At 39.7% G+C, this 13,067-nt stretch overlaps 1 protein-coding gene across 11 annotated transcripts in view; it reads left to right on the top strand.

The window, feature by feature from the left end:
* The first annotated feature begins 7,806 nt into the window (after nucleotides 1–7,806).
* Nucleotides 7,807–13,067, top strand: part of GOLGB1 (golgin B1) — a 74,564-nt gene continuing 69,303 nt past the window's right edge. For 7 of the 11 annotated variants that reach the window (XM_070466044.1, XM_070466043.1, XM_070466040.1 and 4 more), the window contains exon 1: nucleotides 7,807–7,934. The gene's annotated coding sequence lies outside the window, so the exon portion shown is untranslated. Of the gene's footprint in view, nucleotides 7,935–8,445; nucleotides 8,552–13,067 lie in introns of those variants that run through there. The other 4 variants (XM_070466046.1, XM_070466047.1, XM_070466045.1 and 1 more) reach the window with 2 other exon arrangements.

The following is a 13,067-nucleotide window of genomic DNA, read 5'->3' as shown; positions in this document are numbered from 1 at the left end:
TTTCATTTCCTTCAGATATATACCCAAAAGGGGGATTTCTGAGTTACATGGTAGTTCCATTTGGGGAATGGGAGTGCTGAGGAATCTCTGTACTATTTTCCATAATGGTTAAATGAATTTACATTCCAACCATGTACAAAGGTTTCCTTTTCTCCAAATTTTCTCAACACTTGTTACCTCATTTTCTTTTTTCTTTAATATAAAGGCCATCTTAACAGGTGTGAGGTGTTATCTCATTGTGGTTTTGATTCGTATTTCCCTGATGTTTATTGATATTGAGCACCTTTTCATGTACTTTTTGGCCATTTGTGCCAAGAAGTTATTTAGGCATATAATGCTATCCACTGGAATTAATTCAAACTCCACAAGTTGAGGTTATCCCCAACAAAACTTCCCTCACTTCAGATGCCATCAATTAAGGTGTACTCAGACTGCCCACGCTTCTGACCAACTGACCACAAATTTGGGAGTTGATGCAATCTTATCAGGTTTGATAATTCACTAGAACAAACCAGAGAACTCAGGAAACATTATATTTTGAATAGTTTTGCTGTAATGATACAAATAAGGTTTAGCCAAGTAAAGAATACATTTGGCAAGAGTTTGGAGGATCTCAAACATAGAGCTTCCATCCCACTCCCTATGGAATCAGGATGCATTACCCTCTCTCCATGGCACACTGAAGTGCTCACCAATCAGGGGGTTCAACTGAACCTTAATGTTCAGAGTTTCACTGGAGTTTCATTACATAAGCATGATTAATTGTACTACTGGCCGTGTGATTTAAATCAATTTTCAGCCCCTGCCACCTCTCCAGTGGTCAGGAAGTCAAGCTGATATCATGTGGCTCAAAGCCTTAACACTTTAATCCCTTTACACCCACCACAATTAATAAACACATTCCTGTCACTTAGGAAATTTCAAGGGTTTAGAAGCCCTGTCTCAGGAACTCAAGGCAAGGAAAAAATCCTTTCTTATAAAATACTCACACACTATTATTATCTCTGATATATCAGATATAAAGAGTGATGTGCTCATATCTGGGCATAAGCAGTATCTACCTTACTCTTTTCTGTTTTATACTATATGACGTTTAGTCAAAAACTGAGACACACAAAAAAGCTGGGGAAAGAAACCAACTTTCACCAAGAGATAACACAACCAGATTCAGAGATGACTCAGATATTGGAAGACATACAAAAAAAGATGTTAATAACTGTGATTAATAAAAGATAAAATGTAAAAGTTGACAACATGCATAAAGAAATGGGGAATTTCAGAGATGTAGGTTTAAAAATAGATTAGTGGAAATGCTAGGAAAAGTACAATATCAGAAGTTAAGTTCATTAGCAGTTCTTTGACAAGTTCATTAGCAGACTAGAATTGAATAAAAAATAGATGAAGTTGTCAATACATTAGTAGAAATGTTCCAAACAGAAACACCAAAAGAAAAAAAAAAAAAGATGAGGGGTGGAGAAGTAGGGAGAATAGAGCCTCCAAGAGCTATGAAACATACTAGCAGTATAACATGCAAGTAACTGGAGTTCCAGAAGTAGAAGAAAGAGAAATGAGGTAGAAGATGGTAAAGGAAAATGGCCAAGGACTTTTGAAAATTAATGAAATGTAGATCCAATAATCCCAGAGAATCTCAATAACAATTATGTTAAAAATGTAAAAGCACACCTAAATACATGACAGTTACATTGTTTCAAATCAAATATAAATAGAAAATCATGACAGCAGAGAAAAAAGAAAAATCATATACCAAAGAACAAATAGAGTTTTGCTAGATTTCTCATCAGAAACTATACAAGCCTGAAGACAATGGAAGTGACATCTTTAGAATGCTAAAAGAAAAAATTATCAACTCAGAATTCCATATATAGCAATAATACCTACTAGAAAATGAAAGTAAAGTAAAGATTTTTCCAGAAAAACAAAGCTGATCATAAAGGAAAAACTTCAAAAAACAAAGATCATGGCATCCAGTCCCATCACTTCATGGTAAATAGATGGGGAAACAATAGAAACAGTGACAGACTTTATTTTCTTGGGCTCCAGAATCACTGTGGACAGTGACTGCAGCCATGAAATTAAAGATGCTTGCTCCTTAGAAGACAAGTAATGACAAACCTAAACAGCATATTAAAAAGCAGAGACACTACTTTGTCAACAAAGGTCCGTCTATTCAAAGCTATGGTTTTTCCAGTAGTCGTATACGGATGTGAGAGCTGGACAATAAAAAAGGCTGAGCGCCAAGAAATTGATGCCTTCAAACTGTTGCTGGAGGAGACTTGAGAGTCTCTTGGAGAGCAAGATCAAACCAGTCAATCCCTAAGGAAATCAACCCTGAATATTCACAGGAAAGACTGACGCTGAAGCTGAAGCTCCAATACTTTCGTCACCTGATGAGAAAAGCCGACCCACTGGAAAAGACCCTGATGCTGGGAAAGATTTAAGGCATAAGGAGAAGGGGATGACAGAGGATGAGATGGCTGGATGGCGTCACTGACTTGATGGACACGAGTTTGAGCAAACTCCAGGAGATGGTCAAGGACAGGGAAGCCTGGCGTGCTGCAGTCCATGGTGTCGCAAAGAGTTGGACACAACTGAGTGACTGAACAACAACAAAGATTTTTTTCTAGACAGAGGGAGCAAGATAGAAATTAGATCTACACAAAGAAAAAAGTGAGGGAAATTGTAAAAATTAAATATAAAAGAATTTTTCTTATTTTAAATCAATTTGAAAGTTAATTTACTGTCAAAGGTAGAGAATCTTAAAAGCAGCAAAAGAGAAGTGACTTTTCATGTACAAAAGATCCTCAAAAAAATATCAGAAGAATTTTCATCAGAAATTTTACAGGCCAAAAAGCAGTGGGCCAATATATTTAAAGTGCTAAAAGAAAATACCCATCAACGGAGAGTCCTTTATCTGACAAAACTGTAATTCAGGAGTGTGAGAGAAATTAAGACATTCACAGGTAAACAAAGCTTGAGGAAGCTGATTATCACTAGACCTGCCCTGCAAGAAATGTTCAAGAGAGTCCTGCAGGGTGAAATGGAAGGACATTAGATAGTCAAAGCTGGTATAAAGAAATAAATATCTCTATGAAGGAATCTGGGTGATGGCAGGCATCTGATTGAAGACAACAGCATCTAAGAAAATAGAAACTCTACCATTTGGATGATGACCACAGCCTTTTCTAAATCCAGCTTGAACATCTGGAATTTCACAGTTCACGTATTGCTGAAGCTTGGCTTGGAGAATTTTAAGCATCACTTTATTAGCGTGTGAGATGAGCGCATATATAACTATTTATCTATTAAAAAAAGACATAGAGTTTCTCTTTTTCTGGAGAACCCTAATCCTGAGTCCTAACTAATATTTAAGTATATTAGGCAGTCCTGACACCTAAAAGTTTAAGAACTCTTGATCTAACATAATCATTGCAGCATTAGTCTTTAGCAGTTGGTCCCTTCCCTAGTCTATTCGAGAATGTAAGGATATGCTATTTATAGACCCATCATCAAATCATCCCGCCTTGCCTCTTTTCAGGAACCTAATTATACTACTACTGCTAAATACTATATAGTATTTAGTATACTATAGTATTTAATACTATATAGTATACTATATATACTACTATACTACTACTGCTACTGCTAAATAATAAACATTTATTGTGTGATATATGCCTGACTCTGGTAAGTGTTTTATGATCATTGTCTCATTTATTCCTTACAACAACCCTACAAGATAGGAACATTTATAATTTTCATTTTCTAGATGTGAAAACTGAAGCTGTGAGACCTTGACTATTTGCCCAAGTTTAAAGCCAGGTCTATACAACTCTAAAATGAACCCCTTATTCATTTCAGTTAATCATTCATTTCCTCACTCACTCTTTTAGTACTTGAGTTTTTTGTAGATATTTAATTAGTTGTGTGAAAATGTCCCATTTGTTTTACAGAACACTTCTTAAGAGTTGGGATGGTGCTCTATAATTTTTTTAGTCCCTTCACTATTACTGCAATGTGCTTAGTTGCTCAGTAGTGTTTGACTCTTTGCAACCCCTTGGACTGCAGCCCACCAGGCTTCTCTGTCCATGGGATTCTCCTGGCAGAACACTAGAGTGGGTGGCTGTTCCCTTCTCCAGGAGATCTTCCCGACCCAGTAATTGAACTGGGGTCTCCTGCATTGCAGAAGGACTCTTTACCAGCTGAGATACCAAAGAAGCCCATTTTATATATATTAGTGCAAGACTTATGCACTTTGAGGTGTTCAATTAATCATTAAAGACTGAGTTCTCAGTACTTGACAAACTGTCTATCATATCAGAGATTTTAAACCAACATACTAACTAACATACTATTCATTTAGTGAATACCTATAAGCATCTATGATGTAAAAAATCCTGTGCTAGATGCAGAAGGCAGATACAGTTTCTGCTAATGGAGCTTATGTTACAAAAGAAGAGATAAACATTTAACAAATAAATGATTTAATGTGTGATGACTATTATTTTGCAGGAAATAATGTGTACATGAGAGTCATTTAACCTGGGAGATGGTGAGAAGAAGCCACTCAAAGAAGTGAAATAAAGAATGAACTCAAGGAGTAAAAGAGGAGTGTTTCATGGAGAGAGAATGGAAAAATACTATATTTATTCAACCAATGTATTATGAAGAAGATGCTTGGTAATTATTTGTTGAGTGCGGATTTGGCTAGCACATATGAAAAACTGGTCTTGCCTTTCACTAAGAGACCAAGCAATTTTAAGTGATTTGACTTTCATGTAATACACTAAAAAAAAAAAAAATCAGAATAGAAAGATTAAGTAAATCAGGTTAAAATAATAAATATGAAAGGAATAAACTGGCTTCATAGAATGCCTATATGACATGCAGAAGACAAGGGAGTGGAGGCAAGGTCCTAGATGGCTATCTCTAGAATATGCAACCCTCCACACTACACAAGTGTAAAAAAGTCACATAGCTTGATGGGAAAGAGTCTCCCAGGGAGCAGAGACTCAACACATGTGTCCCATGTGCTAGGACTCCTGCTTGACCCTGCCCCTCTTTGGGAAAAATTACTGCTTGAGGATACTCAGAAAGAACTGAAAGATAGTATCAAGACAGGAGCATAAGTTGGCAAGTATCTGTATCCCTCAGGCATCTCTGATGCCTCTAAGAAGACTGTACTAGAACATCCACTCTGCACTTAAAACCCTCTCAAGAAACAACCTGCCATCCTTGTTCCCCATCCCAAAGTTCATCCAGCAGGAGGTAAGGAGACACCTGCAGCTTCATAGAAGAGGCCTTCAGATCCCAACCTCTTCCATCCTCAAAGATAAAACTATCTATAGGGATCCAGGGAGAGCAAAAACTGGAGCTGAGCTGGGAAATACACATCAAGGACTGCTTGTTTCAAGGAGACAAGGAGTTTCAAGGAGACAAGAAGCTGAAACAAAAGTCATCAGGCCTGGTCTCAGTTTTCCTAAAGTCAGATCAGTCTCTCCAAGGGTCTAGTACCTAATCAGGAGTGCCAACATTCCCAGGAGGAAAAGTTCAAGAAAGTTCAAAAAAGAACAAAAGTTCCAATTCCTGTAGACAGCCTCCTCTGACATCAGATCTAGGAGTTAATTAACATGAAGGATGACTACATGGACTACAATAACAACATGGAGACAAATGGCCTGAATCTAGCCAATGTCATATTGGCCTCCTTGGGACACCAGAGCAAGGCCAAAGTAGTTCACAGAGCAGCAGTCCCTCTGGTTTCATCATAGGTGAGACACCAGTTCCCATCTGCTGTGGCTGCATTCTGCAGGCAGCCCCTAGTCAAGAGATGGGCACCCAAGTATGCACACGTATCTCTGCACTTCCAGAGGAACACCCCTGACTCACTACCTTCTCAGAACCAGGGGTTTCAGAAGAACAATATTTTCTTAAACTTTGAGTATTGGATATTTGGTACATTCTGGATCCTTCTGGGATTTTTGCTGAGGTAGAAGAATATAGCCAATAAAGACCCAGACCTCTGCAGGCAAGTACACACAGATACTTTCATACAAAGTCCAGATCTATTTTAGGCTTCTTCATCCCCTCTGGAATCCTAATTCCTAAGGATTTTATTTGATGACTATATTTTAATATAACTCACAGAGACCAGATACTTGAGAGGTCTGCAAATTATCAGGGAGAAATTTCAGCTGTTGATACAGTCAGCTGGGTGCCTTAACCGTGAACAGCTGCAGTTGATTATCAGCAACATTCCCCTGTTCACTGACCTCAAATAAAATCTCTGGGAGAGCCTGCAGAATAAGTCTTGCAAGCCCTGGCTCACGTTGGCCCTGGAAGGGCTGCCCTCTATGTCCCAAGTTTTCAGAAGTACAAGAGAAAGAAACAAAAGCCAGCATGCCTTGTCTTGGTTTTTCTAAAGCTGCAATCACTTGAACCAACTATACCCCTTCTCTGCTTATTTTTCCCTAGGCATTTTGCCATCTACCATATTACGGTTGATCCTTGAACAGTGTGGGAATTAGGGGGATGGACTTTCTGCAGTCCTAAACTCCAGAATAAATCACAGTTGGTTCTCCTATACCTGTTTCTTCCTTACAGGTGGTTCTGTATTCACAGGTTCAACCAACCCCAGCCCAAACAGTGTAATTTTTTTTTTAATTAGTGTATAAGTGGACTAGTGCAACACACACCTGTGTTGTTCAAGGGCCAACTGTTTTTCTCTCTTTTCGCTAAATTGTTATTTTCAAAAGGGCAGGAACTTTTATTTCTTGACTCCCGCTATATATACAGGTCCAAGAAAAGTACACAGAAATTACAGGCGATTACAATTTTAGATTGGTAGCGAGCAGAGGCCTTACTGATGTTTGAACCTTACAGGGTTATGTAAGGATTAGGGTGAGGATGCATATGGTGGGCTCAGTGCCTGGTACACAGTAAGACTCAACAATTCAAATACTCATCGTCAAGACAGTGCCTGAAATCACAGGAACTGGCTACTTCCCCCCCCCCCCCCCCCCACTTTCTTGGGTGCTTAAGGAGAGAATGCATGTTTCCTGCGCTGTCACCTGAGAGCGTCACTGACCCCTGTTCCAGGAACCGAACCCTCAGCCTCTGCGTAAGAGCCAATTTGAGCTCCACTTCTTAAAAGGCATTTCCTAGTATTCACCGTTCTCTCTCACTCATGTCCTTAGAAACACCTCTGACCATTTCATACAGACGCCAGGTTGTAGCCCGAGTTTCATTAGTAAGTCACTGTTTGTCTTTGGGCGAGTCACTTTAAACTGATTTTCATTTTTCATCAGTAAAGGGAAAAGGTCATATTAGACAACCTACTTTCCGGCTGTAACATTTTATGACTCCACGAGTAAAACTCATATCCCCACTCCCTTCTCACGTCTCATTCAACAATCCTAATGGCAGCTGATTCCCTCTGTGTAGTGTCTCTGCAAAAGGCCAAGCACGGTCAACCTCGTAGAGGAATTAGAAGAAATCGGCCGACCCATCTCACTTTGGAAACACCTGACCCTAAGCAGAACGCCCGCCCTCCCGGCATTTCCGGCTCTTCCACAGATTTTCTTCCGGAACACTTGCTCGCGTCTGACTCCGCCCTTGCTCCACTCTTCAGAATCCATTGGCTGTTTCTTTGAGGAAGCGGAGCATTTCCCGGCATCGATTGGTCTCCGGCATTGTTGATGGGTTAGTTACAAACAAGGCGTGCCTGGTCTCCCTGGTAACGTCCTGCCGACCGTCCTGATTGGTCCATATCCTAATCCCATCTTCCGTCCCAACTGCGAGTGGCTGAGTCCCTTGGCCGGGCGCGGCGGTGGTAGGTGTTGCGTACGGCTTCCTAAGCTGACGTGGCTTAAATTTGGGAGGGGGCAGCTGGAGCCTCCGGCGACAGCCTCTTCCAGGTGAGTGGGGGACATTCCCCAACTCTTCGCCTTCTTGAGTCTTGTAACGGTCACCCCCGCTACAGGGCCCGCGGGGCTGCCGAAGCTGCTACACTCGGTCCTCTCCCCGTCCAGCCTCTCCTGATTCAGCCTAGGATCTAGCCCTTCTAACCGCCTCCCTTCACCTACCAGGCCTAGTTGTAATCGTCCACACGCCAGCTGGCCCCGCCGGATGGCTTCGGGGTCGCCCTATGCGGCCTCTAGACACATATCCGCTGTCTGTCCCCTCCCCGGGAAGTTTCTCCTCCGGGAGCGATGGAGAAAGGCGTTCCGGACAGTCCTCTCTTCCACGGCCTTGTTCCTGAGCGGCCTTCTCACGCTGACCTGCGTACCCAGCAGCTGAAGTCGGAAAGAACCTGCCGGGGCCCTGCGCTCCGGCCCTAAACAAACTTAGTGTCGGGAAGGGGAGGCGGGACCCAAACAAATCCAAAGTCTTGAGGGCAGAGATCGCAGAAACTTTGGGGATAATAATGCCAAAGAGGGCCTGTAGAACGATCCCGCTAATGAATTGCTGGAGAGATTCAGAGAAGGGGACTAATCGTGCGATCCCAGCAACACTAAAATCCCAGGAATCAGAGGTGGGCCGGCTGTAAGAGGAAAGGGAATCCTGAAGAGAGCTGGAGTGGAGGGGGTTCTTGATTTTGATTTGGTGGTGTGGAGGGCTGTTTATTCTGCATAACAAGAGTGACGTGTAGGAGTGTGAAAGGGAGGATGAGCCGCTGGACAACTGAGGAATTTTTGTCTGACTTAGTTCCAGTTGGTCTGTAGGGAGAAGACAATTTAAGAGTGTTAGAGACAATTTAAGAGGGCCAGAGATATTTAAAAATCACTGGATAAGTACTTTCACTTTTGGAAATAGTTGGAAGTTTAATGAGCTTTTAAAGAATCTCAATATGTACACGCTGCTGTTTTTAAAATGGATACCCACCAAGGATCTACTATATTATAGCACAGGGAACTCTGCTTAATGTTATGTTGCAGCCTGGATGAGAGGGGAGTTTGGGGGAGAATGGATATGTGTATGGATAGGTAAGCCCCTCTCCCTGCACCTGAAACTGTCACATTATCAGGTATATTCCAATAGAAAATAAAAAGTTAAAAAGAATCTCACAGTTCTGAACAAGCTGGCAGTGAAGAACTCTGTACAGAAAGTCTGGAGGGCTTTTCAAAAGAATGAAGGAATTAAATTGGAATGGTCAGAATGATTATGAATGGTCAGAATCAGGAAATGTTCTTTGGGAAGTGGCAGGATATGGTCATGGATTGATACTGGAAAAAACTGAAGAGAATTCAAAAACTTCAGATATCGTACAGTGTTAACACAGCTTTTAATTTTTATCCTTTGACCATGAAAGGATCGTTTATGCTTTCCTCTTAACTGTGTTAAATTTGTTGGACTACATCAGTAGTTTCCAAACATTTTTGACTGTTTGCTCTATCAGTAAAACATATTTAAGCAACCATCCTCTAAATACTGTATACTTAATTATAAATAGTATATTAATAGCACTGCAAATATATTATTTATAAACTATACCAAAACATATTAAAAAGGATGAAAAATTCTTTCTCATTTTCTGGGACACTCCCAACCCAATCTAGAGATTACATAAAGGTGTCTCCTTTTTGCAAAGAGTTTGCATTCCTGAGGACTTCCGGTTGGGGAGACTCCTTTTTTATTTTTTGAGGACCTTCATTCCTCTGGGTGGGCTCCCCTGGTGGCTCAGAGTTTAAAGCGTCTGCCTGCAATGCGGGAGACCTGGGTTCGATCCCTGGGTCTGGAAGATCCCCTGGAGAAGGAACTGGCAACCTACTCCAGTATTCTTGCCTGTAGAACCCCATGGACGGAGAAGCCTGGTGGGCTACAGTCCACGGGGTCGCAAAGAGTCGGACATGACTGAGCAACTTCACTTACACCTCTGGGATGCAGCCTCTCTTAAAATTAATCATCTTTAGGATGCAGTTCTTTTTTTTTTTCCTTCTGTTTGAAGCTTAAAAGTCTCTTTTTTTTCTTTCCCCTTTGTGTTAGTGGATTAATTAAAGAGATGATTTTATTCTTGTTGATAAAAATAAATAATCCATAAACTTCTCTAGCTTAACAACTATTAGAAATAAATTATTTGGGACACATCTCCCCACTGATTATTACATACCAGCCTATTGTTAGGAACCCACTATATGAAAGGATGTTAGGATATGTAATACTCCATTTTTAATTAAGCTAATATAAAATCAGCAATACGTGCTTTTGGTAAAAATAAATTCACTACAAAGTATATGAAAACACAGATCTCTTTCTCTGCTATATACTGATCCTTTTCCCTATTCTCTACTTCCCAGAAGTACACACTGTAAATAATTTCTTTATTGTTAAGAAATTTTCTAATCATATTCAAGCATATTTGTATCATACATCTCTCTCCTTTTCTGTCACACAAGTTGAATAATAATGTAACTGTTATCTTACACTTTTTTTGTCTCTCTTAATACTAAAAGGTGGTTTTTCCTTATCCATAAGTATAAAACTACTCCGTTCTCTTAAAAGACTGTTCAGCTTTGCCTTGTAGAAGTATCAAAACATATTTCGCCTGTCCCCTACTGATGGACATGGAGATTGTTTTCAGTCATTAGCCATCCCAAATACCGCTGTAGTGAGTAGCATGTACCTATATCCTTTGTGTCCTTGCATGAGCCTATCTATGGTATAAGTAATATGGAGTTCTCTGGGGCCCTACCACTCTGAGTCATCTCACTTTACTACTGTTGGGAAAAAAAAAAAAAGTGGTTATGTAATTACAAGTATATATAAGCATATGAGTGCCCTCATGCCTCCAAGCCCTATTTTCAGCCCCAGTAAAGTATGTTGGGTGATGAGTTTGCTCAGAAAATAGGTTATCATCTGTATCTCTACCAGTCAAGAAGCTTTGTTGAGCTATGTGACTGGGAAAATAGCCTCCCTATGCCTTAGTTTATTCACATTAATACTGATGATATCCAAAGAACCTCCTTGGAGTTGTTTTAATAATTAAGTAAAATGATGAGGATAAATAATTATAAGTAAAGTGATTAGAGTAATACTTAGTGCCTAGTACTGTGTATATAGATTATTACTACCATTTATTTCTAAATTTATTGAATGAAAAAAGTAGTTTTTTCATATCATGAAAAATAGTTTTTCATTTTCTAATTCTAAAATTATATCATAATATTGCATATGTTTTTCCCAGCTATATAGCACCATTCCTATTAGTTTCTCAAACTGGTTGAGGATCACTTAGAATTAAGGAAAACTACTGAGGGGCAATTAAACATGCATTGAATAAGTTTGAGGAGTGACCTGGAACTATAACCATTTTCTGTGTTGTTGTTTCAGTGAAAAAATGTGATTAAATTCCAAAGCAAATGGTGTGTATGCATATAGTCACAGACATACACTCACTGTCTTCAGTTATTTTCCCATGCATTTTGTACTGGATTCTCTGTGGTTAGGAACATACCGTATATTTCTTTTTATATTTTTGTGATTCTTAGCATAATACTCCACACGGAGTGGATATTTTGAAAATTATTATTAGCAGTGAAGACTGAGAAAAGAAGACTCATTGAATTCTAAATGCCACCTCAACGCAGAAGTATCGAGATCCTGTGGCAGAGTTTGTAGAAGGTGTGGCCAGCACTGACTTTGACAGATTGTTTTATTTGCCTGAATGTTTTATTGAACTCCAGCCTTGGCATAACGCTTTTTATTTTATTCTTTTCCCAGGTTGCTATTTGTGATTTTGGTGCTTTATATAATAACAGCAAGAGCACCAGTTGTCCCATAGTCACAGATATTCCTTAAATGAATTTATTACTATATGTTTCCCCCTATGCTAATTTTTATATGTGCATTTACCCATTTCTTTTCCACAGCGAGCCTTTCAGAGGCAGAGATCCGTCTTTCTTCATTTAACTTAAGCATGGCTACCTGTGGCTCTCTTGCCCTCAAGTCCCCAGCATCTGAGCTGTCTAAAGCACTTAACTGTGGGTGCCCAGGATGGCCTTCATTTTACACTTCTATGAACTCCTTTAATGTCACCAGCTACAGAAGCCACTCTTGCATCATGTAGTCATAGTACTGGGCATGAGGATGCTCCTTGTTAATCTCACTCATTTTAAGATGTGGAAACTGGCAAGTAACTTACCAGTATAACACAACATGCTGGAGGCAGGGCTGGCTCAGTGCCTGGCTCTCAAGTTTTTGCTCTTCCCACTGTGCCATCTACTCAGGACCTCTCAGGATTATTGAATCAGCCTTTGAGAAATTCCTTTTACCTTGGTCTGAAGTAATTCTTCCCTGGTACTGATCTTTCCCTTCAAATATAAAAATTTTTAAACAGTTGTGAGAGAACACATTTTCCATTGAATGAGCATTTATCTTATTCAATGATGCTTATTTAGCTGAGGGATCTTAAAAAGTTGTAGTTTCTCTGAGTGTCAGTTTTTTCATCTAAAAAATGAGGATGATGATAATATCTATTTTGCAGATTTAATGATTAGGAAAAAATGTGTATAGACTGTTTGATACAGATGTTCAGTAATTGTTACCTTTAATATTATCATTATCCTATGTTCATCTGTATGTGTTGTTCATGTGCAATAATTAGTAGGGTGCCTACCCTTCTAGACATCAAAACCTCATGTGTTGTAATGGTGGATTGGGGGCAGTGTTAGCTTTTAGAAACATTAAGGATTTTAATTTTATATTTGGAAAATGAAAAAATTCATATTTTTATGATAGAAATTGCATGTCAATCACATTCTTCATGGTTAATGATGATATGTAAAAAATTTGATCTAGGCATACCATCCTGGGTTTTTTTCAGTTTCTGTTGAAGAACCGAGGTCTTTTCCCCACAGTCTGAGAATTGAACTTTCATGGAGAAGTTCAGCATATTCCTCTGTCCTCTGCATTTCCTGGAAATTGGCAGCTGGATCCAGAGACTTTACCAGACTGAGGTTCAATCCCTTTGGGAAGTCTATAGGTGGTGGTGTGTTCTTTCATCAAACGGCACAGGATGTCTGGTTTTGCTCTTCCTTGAGGTTAGCAGCTCT

The sequence above is a fragment of the Odocoileus virginianus genome, chromosome 4, assembly GCF_023699985.2.
Source record: "Odocoileus virginianus isolate 20LAN1187 ecotype Illinois chromosome 4, Ovbor_1.2, whole genome shotgun sequence".
Lineage (NCBI taxonomy): Eukaryota > Metazoa > Chordata > Mammalia > Artiodactyla > Cervidae > Odocoileus > Odocoileus virginianus.
This window is presented reverse-complemented; position numbering and strand designations above follow the sequence as displayed.